General features: G+C 35.5%; 1 protein-coding gene across 1 annotated transcript in view; it reads left to right on the top strand.

Moving 5' to 3' along the window:
- The first annotated feature begins 516 nt into the window (after positions 1–516).
- The window catches only part of LOC149070486 (protein O-mannosyl-transferase Tmtc3-like), a 195991-nt gene continuing 185886 nt past the window's right edge, over positions 517–10621 (top strand). Inside the window, exon 1 of the mRNA XM_089248914.1 lies at positions 517–844. The gene's annotated coding sequence lies outside the window, so the exon portion shown is untranslated. The remainder of the gene's footprint in view (positions 845–10621) is intronic.

Raw genomic sequence — 10621 nt, 5'->3', positions numbered from 1 at the left:
TTCCTTTCTTTCTTATGTCCTACAGAAGAAAAATATAAAAGAATAGGGGAAAAAAAAAAGCACACACACACACAACTACTAGCAAACCATGCGTAAAACAGCATCTGACGTCGCTGGCGTACCCATTCCTTTCCGAGAGAGAGAGAGAGAGAGAGAGAAACGAAAAAGGCTTCATACACCACTGTGGGGCTGCCGACCGTCTTCCCGAAAATTACGGATAGTGAATGATAATAATAATAAAAAAAAATAAAATATAAGATAGAGGAAAGAGAGAATAAAAAGAGAGAGAGAGAGCGAGAAAACTATTTTCTTTCCACTGCGAAACTGTTATTCCCAACCCACCGCTACGACCGCCGCCACCGCCACCAGTCCGGAGCTTCTCCTGTCATCCGCCAGGTGCCGACACCATCAAACAACATTGACGTCATAAGCGCTGGCTGGTTGAGTAGCGGAGGGGGTGGGGTGTGGGTTATTCGCGCGCGCAACGTGCTTTTTCCATGAGAGCCGAGTGTAGTCGTCGCCCCCGTTGCCGACGACGACCACATATAAGAAGTATTAACCCGCGAGAGGTTCTCACAATTAAATCCTATGTTTGTCTCTCACAAGCTATTTGGCCTCTGTACACCTCTCTCTCTCTACATATAAACTGTCTTGAAAAAAAATAATAATTTTCGATATTTTGTGCAATTGAGTACTATATACTCTACCGTGTCGTGCTATTTTCTACAACAAAAATAATATATAAGACGAATTCACAAAATTATACTGAATAAATTTCGAGTTCGGGAAAACGGGAGTTGTGCTGAAAACACATTTTGCTTTTTAATAAATAATCAAGAAAGTGGTGAGTGGAATATTCTAATATTTTTTCATTATTATAAATGATTATATGTTAGTTATTCCGTTCGTTGAATACTCGAATAATCCGTGAATTTGTGATCGGTGGGGCCGATCGAGATTGATACCGTATGGAAAAAGAAGACATTGACGTGGTCTTAGAAACGGCTGCTACTTCTTTTCAGTTTAAACATTTTTTCACTTCGAACACTTCTAGTCTATCGGAAATACTGTTTCACGAAATATTTCTGCACCAGAATTTCTTCTCGTAATTATAATATCGTTTATTCGAAAATTCAATTACCCCCTTTCTTCGTCAACGTGTAGTGTTATTATTGAGTTTTAGTGTTTAGCGTGCTTATTGCTTTCCACCTTTAGATAACTACTTATATATCGTAATCATCGCTATGATATTTTTGTATAATGTGGTTTTTGAAGTTTTGGTGAACGTTTTAGTCATAGATAGTGTATGATGACATATGTTATCCGGTATAATGTGATGTTATGGTTATGAGACCATCAAAACGGAACTAATTTTGTAGAATTCGTTGTTGATAAGCTTTCCGAGTTTTTACTATTTCTATTCTCTTAGAAATACTGTTTTACGAATTATTTTTATGTATCACAATGTTTCTGCAACAAGTAACTATGATATCGCTCATTTAAATATTTTATTATTTTCTACCTTCAAATGTGCTGCTGTTGTTCTATTAGTTATACGTTTAGCGTGTTTATTGCTTTTCCATATTAGATAACTGTTTATTTATCGTTATAATCAGTATGATGTTTTTATATAATATGGTTAAAAGTTTTGGTGTGCGTATTATTTATAGATACAGTACGATAGCATATGTTTTTAGGTACAATGTAAAATCATGGTTATGAGACCCCCCACGAAAACGGAGCTTACTTTACAGAATTCGATAATGATAAGCTTGCGAGCTTTTTATTATATCTAGTCTCTCAGAAACAATCGTTTACGAATTATTTCTGCGTTACTATGTTCCTACAATAAATAAATATGATACCATTCTTTTAAAAGATTTAATTATTTGCTGCCTTCAACGTGTACTGCTTGCTACTATACATTTTTAGTTAGGGTTTGCGTGTCTTGTTGGTTTTCATAGTTAGACAACCGTTTGTCTATTGCAATCATCACTATCCCATTTTTATAATATGGATAAGAGTTTTGGTAAACGTATTATTCCTAGATACTGCACATGATGGCATATGCTTTTTAGGCACAATGCAAGCAAGGTTGTGGTTATAAGGTCATCAAAACGGAACTAATTTCACAGAATTCGATGGTAATAAGCTTTTGAGTTCGTAAACTGATGCTGAAGGAAGGTAAACAAAATCTATCTACTACGAAAATTTATTCATTTTCGAACGATATTTTTTCTGAACGAAAAGTATATTTTCTTCATTTACAAAACACTGAATGATAGACACTAAACTGATATCTATTACAGAATACTCTGAGTTTGAACTTTTCAGCGTATCCGAATAATTGGATCAAAATTGAATATCAGAATGCCTTCTGTGATGAAACCGCATCCTTATCGTTTCTCCCATTTTCATAAATCAACAGTTCTTGCAGGAAGATTACACAAACATGATAGTTTTCTTTTGTTAAAATTCAGTATTGTATAATATTCATCAAAAAATAGATCAGATTCTACCAAATGCAAAATAATTAAACCAGATTGCTGTGATTTATTACTGACACAATATAAAACTACAGCGATTTTTTTCTTTTTGAGCTAGTGCCTTAAATTTATATTATACCAAAACGACGGCATTACAAAGTTTGAATTTACATTGTTTGAATCTGTTTCTTTGATGAAATTTCATAAATAGAAAAATTTATAAATTATTAAGCTACATTTGTAAACAAAACAATGAATTTGGTCTTCCTCAAAAGTAATCACATCCATATACCTCCTTTATTGGGAGTTAAATGTTCAATTAATTGAGTATTTTCAATACGATATTCGGTTCTTTTATTTCTACTCATCGAATCTTGCTATGTTCAAAATATTTATTCGATTTAAACGGTTGAAAATATCTTTAACTATGAAAATACCGTTAAAAATACGTATTCTGATAATATGCTATCGAGGTATAGAGAACATCCAAAAATAATCTATTTTGGAGCTGTTAGGCTCACGAAAATAGACGTCCCATGAATCGTTTTAAAATTATTTCTGACATTAGGGGTCTGTTTCTTCAAGGGAATTTTTTCAAAATTCTTATGAGAAGAAGTATCACTATTAAACATTGAAAAAAAATCATTGTTTATTTCTACGAAATGTTAGCTGAACTGAATGATGAAATATTTAAGATAGGAACGAAAATTTCGTATGTTCAACAAGAGAGCAAAAATGTTTTTTCTCCTTAAAACTTTACCTCCGAAAAGAGCTTTTCCAACAAACTGAATAAGCCTAAGAGCTAGCGGTATTTTTCGATTTCGTATTCGCCTACCGGCTATAGTTATAATCCAATATTTTAGGTTCCGGTAATCCTGTTAATACCCGCCACGTCAAAATAAAAATTTGAACTTTTATGCCACGGGGCGCTAAGGGAATGGGAAATCCCCCTAATCCTTATATAGCTTTTAAGAGTCAGCTTTATGATGACTTGGCATCTCTAATTCAAATTTGCGACAAAATATTTTTATTTTCATCATCGGAAGAAATTTCCTACTCTCTAATAAGATTAGTAAATTTAGCCGAAAGTACTTGAAAGGGGATTGCCAAGAGAATATTTGAAAACTTCATTACGATTTGCAAAATCCTCATCGAAAATTTGCTATTTGCTATAGAATTTATTTTACCACTTGAGGTCTTAATAATAAAACTAGATGGCGTTTGCATGTTTGACTAATAATATAACCTAAAGAACGGAGCTGAACGGCACGAGATTCTGGAAAAATCCCTCGCCATTCAGATTATTATGTCAGCCAGAATTATCATGTGCCTTCAGGACACCGAGTCTCGCAGCGAGTCTTTATGGCCTAATGAACATTTTCGACAATGTCTGGCATTAAAAATTATTTATTTATTCAGCTATTTTCCATGTAAGAACCATAAACTTCACCGTAAAATTCGTAAGACATTTACTTGAAGCGCAGACATCCCGTAGTAGAATTAATGAATCAACCCATAAACAAATTAGAACAAGAACTCTTTGGAACAAAAGCTCCACTGGTACAAAGTAATGTACTCGGGGCCCATTTCTAATGATTTCCATATCGAAAATTTTCTCCACCGTGCCTTGGGGAAATCAAGGTCTATTCGCAGATGACTCTGTTGTTATCTACACAGAAAGACATCGGGAAAAGTCCCTTATAAGTGCTTCTTAGTATAGTATGATCTTACTAAAAAGTGAAGTGGAAGACTGCTGTCAGAGAAACAATCGAGAAATAAACGCTATAAATACAGACTAAGTACGCTTATGCATTAGTAACCAACTAAAGAAAACTTTAGCGTAACTCTTCGATAGACGTAAACTGAAAATAATAACACTACACTTTGTACGGCTTCCTTATATCTTAAAAGATAATTTCAACTTCGAAAATAATTAGCTAGAATAATACTACTAAAGGATCACAATAGCTGCAGGAACGCTAAACAAAATCGTCATTAACAGCAAATGTCAAAGGCATATTCTGTATAAAATACTAGTTTATTCCGTTCATTTCTGAACATTACTGGTTTTGGTCTTTGCATTAAAGGACTACCGAATTTGAGAATCTGAATCCAGTTGATTCATAAAGCTCCAGCGCAAATTGATGACACAGTAGTTATGAATGCGAAGTTATATGATAACTGATTGTACGTAATATATATGAATACAACTCCATGGAACTTATAGAAAATCCTGGTTATTTACACACCAGATATCTCATAGATAGATATTGCATTCACGTGAAGTTTCAAATAATGACTCTTGCACGACGTAACCTTTTCCGGAGTTTGTGAGGTTAATATGATACCTATAGTCTCAACACATCTATCGATATCCAAATATCTAGCTCTCTTCGATTGTGAAAGCCCAATCAATTACTTTAAATGGCATGTTTACGAGTTGCGTATCAAAATGTCTAGTTACTTATCCCATTGTTCAGGGAGGAAACCCACGAAAGTGCAGTTAATTTCTTGAATTCCGAATGTCCTCTTTGAGAGGTTATTGACTGGATAAAGGGAGACAATACGTGTATGTGTCTTAAACGCACAAGAGACATAGAAGCTTTAGGACTTCGATTTAGAATTTAGTGTTATTCACTTTTACGTCTTTCGCCCATGTAGTAGTGTGTGTCCCGATTGACGAAAAGATAATGTCGAATGTTTATTAGAAATTCTCAGAAATATAATCAGGATATGACCGATTTATATATATATATATACAGTCGAATCCCGTTATAGCGAAAACCTCGTTTTAACGAACACTTTTATAATCCGTCAGATTAGTTTACATAGGAACAATGCAAAAATCTGGAATTCTTTATAACGAAATTTCGTTATAACGAAGTGATTTCAACGGTCTCTTGGAGTTCGTTACAACAGGATTCGAGTGTATAATACATCTCAGGTTGTCTTAGGCATATCACAGGACAAGGGGGAGAGCAGTCTAAAAAGTTTAACAATTTGATCTATTTTTACGCACTACGGTCATTATACACACACTAAAGGCCGCTACACACTAGTCCCACATGGTGTGGTGCCATGCCACGTCATAGCAGCCTTTCGGCGTTCAACGATACAATTATTCAACCATTATTCACACATAGTTAGAATGGTTACAATAACTGATGGCAGATGGCGGCACTACACACTAGAAGCATTACACAGAAACAAACTCTACGCCAAGTTCACTACACGTACACGCACATTCCAAAATGTACCGTCAAATCCAAATATACCCAGACCCCGCCCCCATATGGTGATATCGGTGGCTCATTGTCCTCCGGACTTGATATATACCTATGGGAATCTATTTATAGAAACATACACATTACCAAATACATTACAATCATAACAAGTATAAAATCATAATCCAAGTATAAAATTATAATCTATGTCTAAAATCAGTTGCAAGATCACAATCTATATGTACAATCGGGAATCAAACATAATCCTGTATCGCATGTTAAATCTTAATTCGAATATAAAATCTTAAATCGCATATTGAAATCAGAAGTTCCGCAAAGGACACTGGACGTATGTGTGGTTTAGTAGAGTGTAGTGACGTTTAGGCCAATTAGACCTCTAATCCTATTATCTAATTTTTAGGCCAATTTAGAGAATATAATTTATAGCTGAATCCGAGATATTTTTCTTTCATATCACTCACCCAAATGCTCTGGTGGGAAATTCGTTTCGCAGCAATGTGTGCTTTGCGCGATTTGGCTCTTCCTCTCTTCGCACAAGTTGTGCCTCTGCATATGCGGAAAATTATCTTATATATGAATAGGTGATGATTTTTTTTAAAAATCATCGCTGCCTTCACGGGGACTCGAACCCAAGCCTTCTTGTATTCTGAATGAATTCGCTACCACTACGCTATAATAGCTGATTTAAGAGCTGTTTCTGCCTTGGAGCGTATATACGCCGAACAGTACCGTACGATGGAAGGTATCTATTAGCTAATTGTTCGTAAACGACATCAGACCCATCAGATGGCAATATATCTGTAGAGAATGATGTCTCTTCTCCACATCTTAATTAATGAAAGATGTGCAGGGAATCGGTTGTTATGTAGAGATGATGATTTTTGGAAAAAAAGTTTCACCTCTACCTTCACGGGAGGCTCGGACCCACACCATCCCGCATTCGGGATGAATGTGGACAAGAAGGCGTCGGTTTAAGTCCCCGGAGAGGCTGAAATGAATTTATCTTCCCAAAAATCATCATCTCTACGTAACAACCAGTTTCATGCACATATCATGTATTACCCAAGTGGAGAGGTCAACTTTCTCTAAATGTGTTATGCCTGTGTTCAAGAAAAAAAATTTGTATCATGCGTTACATGCGACGCTAGTTACTGCAACCACCCGTTATAACGACCTTTTCATTATGACGACCAATACGACAAATCCAAAATACTTTCCTATCTCCGCCATATTGCTTTTCACCAAAAATATAACGACCTGTAAAATCATTCAATCCAGTATAATGACCGAATTCACCTCGGGGCCCCCTCACTCCTTATTTTTTGTGTTGTTTTTTTGCAAAAAATGGACAAAATCCGTCACGTACGGTGTGTGACCATGACCTTAGATGCTTGGAGGAAAATGGGTATGAAACATGAATGATTTGACGATTAAGCGTTGCCACATACAGAAAACCCGTTGGTTAACCAGCACCATCACTGGGAACTTCTGACACGGTGACTCAATCCCATCACCACGTGATATATTTTATCTTATTCCAAATTTCACGCGCGATTTCTCAAAGGGAAAATATACATGCAAGTTAACTTATTATTGTATTTTCTCATGCAAAGTGAAAAATAAATATAGGTTTTGGCCATATGCAGTAAAATATTTCCGTTAGTACTACGCTCATACTGTATATATGTTTTTAAATGTTGTTTTTTTTTCAGCCAGATACATTTTCCTTGCAACATTATAACAAAATGGATGCACTTTTTAATTACAATATACAATTTTCCAGAGAGAAGCTAAACTACAATTTTTTAAACATTCGTTATAACGACCTCGAAAAACGTCTGTTTTCCGTGGAACGAAAGGGGGCCGTTATAACGATTGTTGACTGTATAATTGACTCTAAAGGTCGTTGAAATAATGTGTAGCTTCTTCAGCCAAAGTTATGTGTAAGTGAACTGTGTCGAAAACATTTTATTACATATAAGAGAGTAATATATTTATTTTTCGAAACTGCTCTTTTGTGACACCTTCCTATCAAAAAAAAAAAAATCAATTAAATAAATCGAACATTGAATTTTGTGAAAGCGGTAAATTTATTCTTGCATTTGAAATTTTTGACAACCCCATACACTTGATTTCCAGTTTGAGAACATTTCTCTTGAATATCTATATTCAGTTATCTACTAATGTTACAGGGACTTCCACCCTCGATCGGAATTTCTGCTGCGTGTTCTGTTCTTTTTTCCGGAAGCGAAACTTCACGTTCGTTGCGCACCCTCTACCCTTTTATAAACCCTGAGGGTCGTAAAATGTGTGAAATCCGGCAAATGAGGAAAATCAGGTTTTCTATCCTATTCCTTTCTTTTACCCCATCTTAATTCTCACGGTCCAAAAGTTATCCGCAAAATATTCCACTGGAAAAATATATTCGAGCTATTCCATTGCGTGTTATTTTGTTTTTTATTTGATTTTTTTTTGTCGGCTCGAAGGATAAGATGGAGAATAAGGATATATATAAATGCATGGAAAAAAGGAGAAAAATACAGTAGAAGGAGAGCATCTCGTTTGTTAGTTAAGCCGTAAAAGTCCCTTCATGCGTGGTGCTGAAATTATGCGCAGTCTTCCAATTGATTTCTAAGGCAGCACCTGTGGCACAAAAGCTTTCCAGGGGGAAAAAAGGGGGATCAACTGGAAATGTACAATAAGCTCTATCTGCCGTTACCGATCCCGAGTATCTTTCCCAAAAGTTTTCTTTGATGCGAATATTCTATTCTTGAATCTCTCTCTCCAGTCTTTTTTTTTTCTTTCATTTTCTTTCGAACTCGAAACGAATTCTCACTGAAGATTGCGTGTGACATAATCGTGGTGACAGGATCGGATCCGAAGCGAAATCCATTTTGTGAATAGATTTTAATGCCGCATATGATATTCGAGACATATTCGGTTTATATCGACGAGGAGAGGTATTCGATTGACTTGGAAAGGACGCGTTGAGTGCTCTTGAAGGCGTCCTCTTGTACAGACATACTCCACCCCCAACCCTCGTTCTCGATTACTGTCCGTGAAACTAGACCGAAATATGGGATTAAAGCAACGAAGTAATGGACGTTTCTTGCTCAATGCATATATGAGATGCAGTCTCTTGTCGTCGGGATTTCATAAACTCTTATACTCTTGAAGTACTTATACAGTATACTTATCTCGAGTGCGTCGTAGTCTTATGATTCGAAAATCCAACTAGACTGCTGAATCGTATTGAGTTAAACTTGAGCTCAGTGTTTATGGAATTTGAATATTCCAAATAGATGTTGGGAATCTTGTCATAGGTATACGTAAATTCCCGCAAATTGTCCATTGATAATAGAATCACCATATATATAAAATCAATCATTTTAATTATTCAATTATAACGTTTGCTATGAATACAGGGGTTTTAATAGAGATGGGGCTAACGTGGAGTTTTCTGGATGTTAGGCCAAGGAATTCACTTCCTGACGTTTCGCCTACATCTGTACCCCGATAAAAACACTGAAGATGCCTGATGTTTACGAAACATCACAAAGTAAATCCTTTGGAATCGCTCAACAGCCAGAAAGTGCGTACGTAAGGGTACGTCCATAGTGCACCGCTTCCCGCTTCTCGCTTTACTGCTTAAACCGCGGCAGTTGTAGAAGGCGAGATGATCCCGTGCGATTCTAGCTGGCGGTGGTTATAGTGCACGACTCGCGGGAGCCTCTGCCTGCATGAGCAGTTGGCATCATGGAGCTATCACGTGGGGATCTATTGTGTTTTTGTTGGCAACAAAAAATATTTATCATAAAATTAAACATGAAAGAATGACGAATGTACATGAAATGAATAGAACTCGCCTTGAAGTTGCAATGGGTTAGTGTAATCACCAATTATAGTTAATTAATTGATGATAAATCAGCGATTTTTCGCTTTTAGTGCCACAACAAATTTTCGATTAGAAAAACGAGAATTAATCGTTACAAAATTCCGTTTAATTTAGTTTTATCGTTAATTAGTTTATTAACGATAAAATTAAATCATGATCCATAATTAGTTAATAAACTAATTAACGATAAAACTAAATCAAACGAAATTTTGATTAATTAACGATATCATTTTTATTATGTCAACTAATTAACGATTAATATTAACAATAATTAGTCGTCATAAAAACTCCGTTGGATTTAGTATGATCATTAATGATCCTTAATTAATTAACGATTTCACTTATTATTATCGTAACTAATTAACGATTAGTATTAGCAACAACTATCCGTCACAAAAACTTCGTTGGATTCAATATAATCGTTAATTAACCTTAATTAATGATTACTTAATGATATCGCTTTTATTATGTCATATCTAGTTAACGATAAGTATTAACAATAATTATTCGTCATAAAAACTCCAATTGGATTCACTATAATTGTTAATTTTCCTTAATTACTTAATGATTAACAATTTCGCTTTTATTATGTCATAATTAATCAACGATTAGTAATAACTATTATTAATCGTTACAAAAACTCCGTCGATTTACTATTCCACTATAATACGAATAACGAAACGAATACGAGGAACAAATCCGTTTTAAAGTGCAAGCGGTGAGCCGGTCAAGCGAGAAAAAGAAATAATGATTAATTCCGGTTAAAGCGAGTAAAAGCAGTTTGAGCCGGTAAATGCAGGTAGGCGGGCGCAGTATGGCCACCCCAATGAGTTTTCACGATCTTTTTTCAGCCGCGATAAAGCGAGTAGCGAGAAGCGGTTCACTATGGACGTACCCTTACACTAAACGTCAGGCCCAAAAGCCTGAGTCATTATTTGGATGGGCTAATCTTCAAGAGATAGTAGAAAACACTGAACACACTATCTTTCATTGTA

This window comes from Pholcus phalangioides, unplaced genomic scaffold (assembly GCF_987345545.1).
Source record: "Pholcus phalangioides strain wild (caught in Gottingen) unplaced genomic scaffold, Ppha-v1.0 ptg000021l_1, whole genome shotgun sequence".
Classification (NCBI taxonomy): Eukaryota; Metazoa; Arthropoda; class Arachnida; order Araneae; family Pholcidae; genus Pholcus; species Pholcus phalangioides.
Note: the sequence above shows the minus strand (reverse complement) of the source record. Positions and strands in the feature narration are given on the sequence as shown.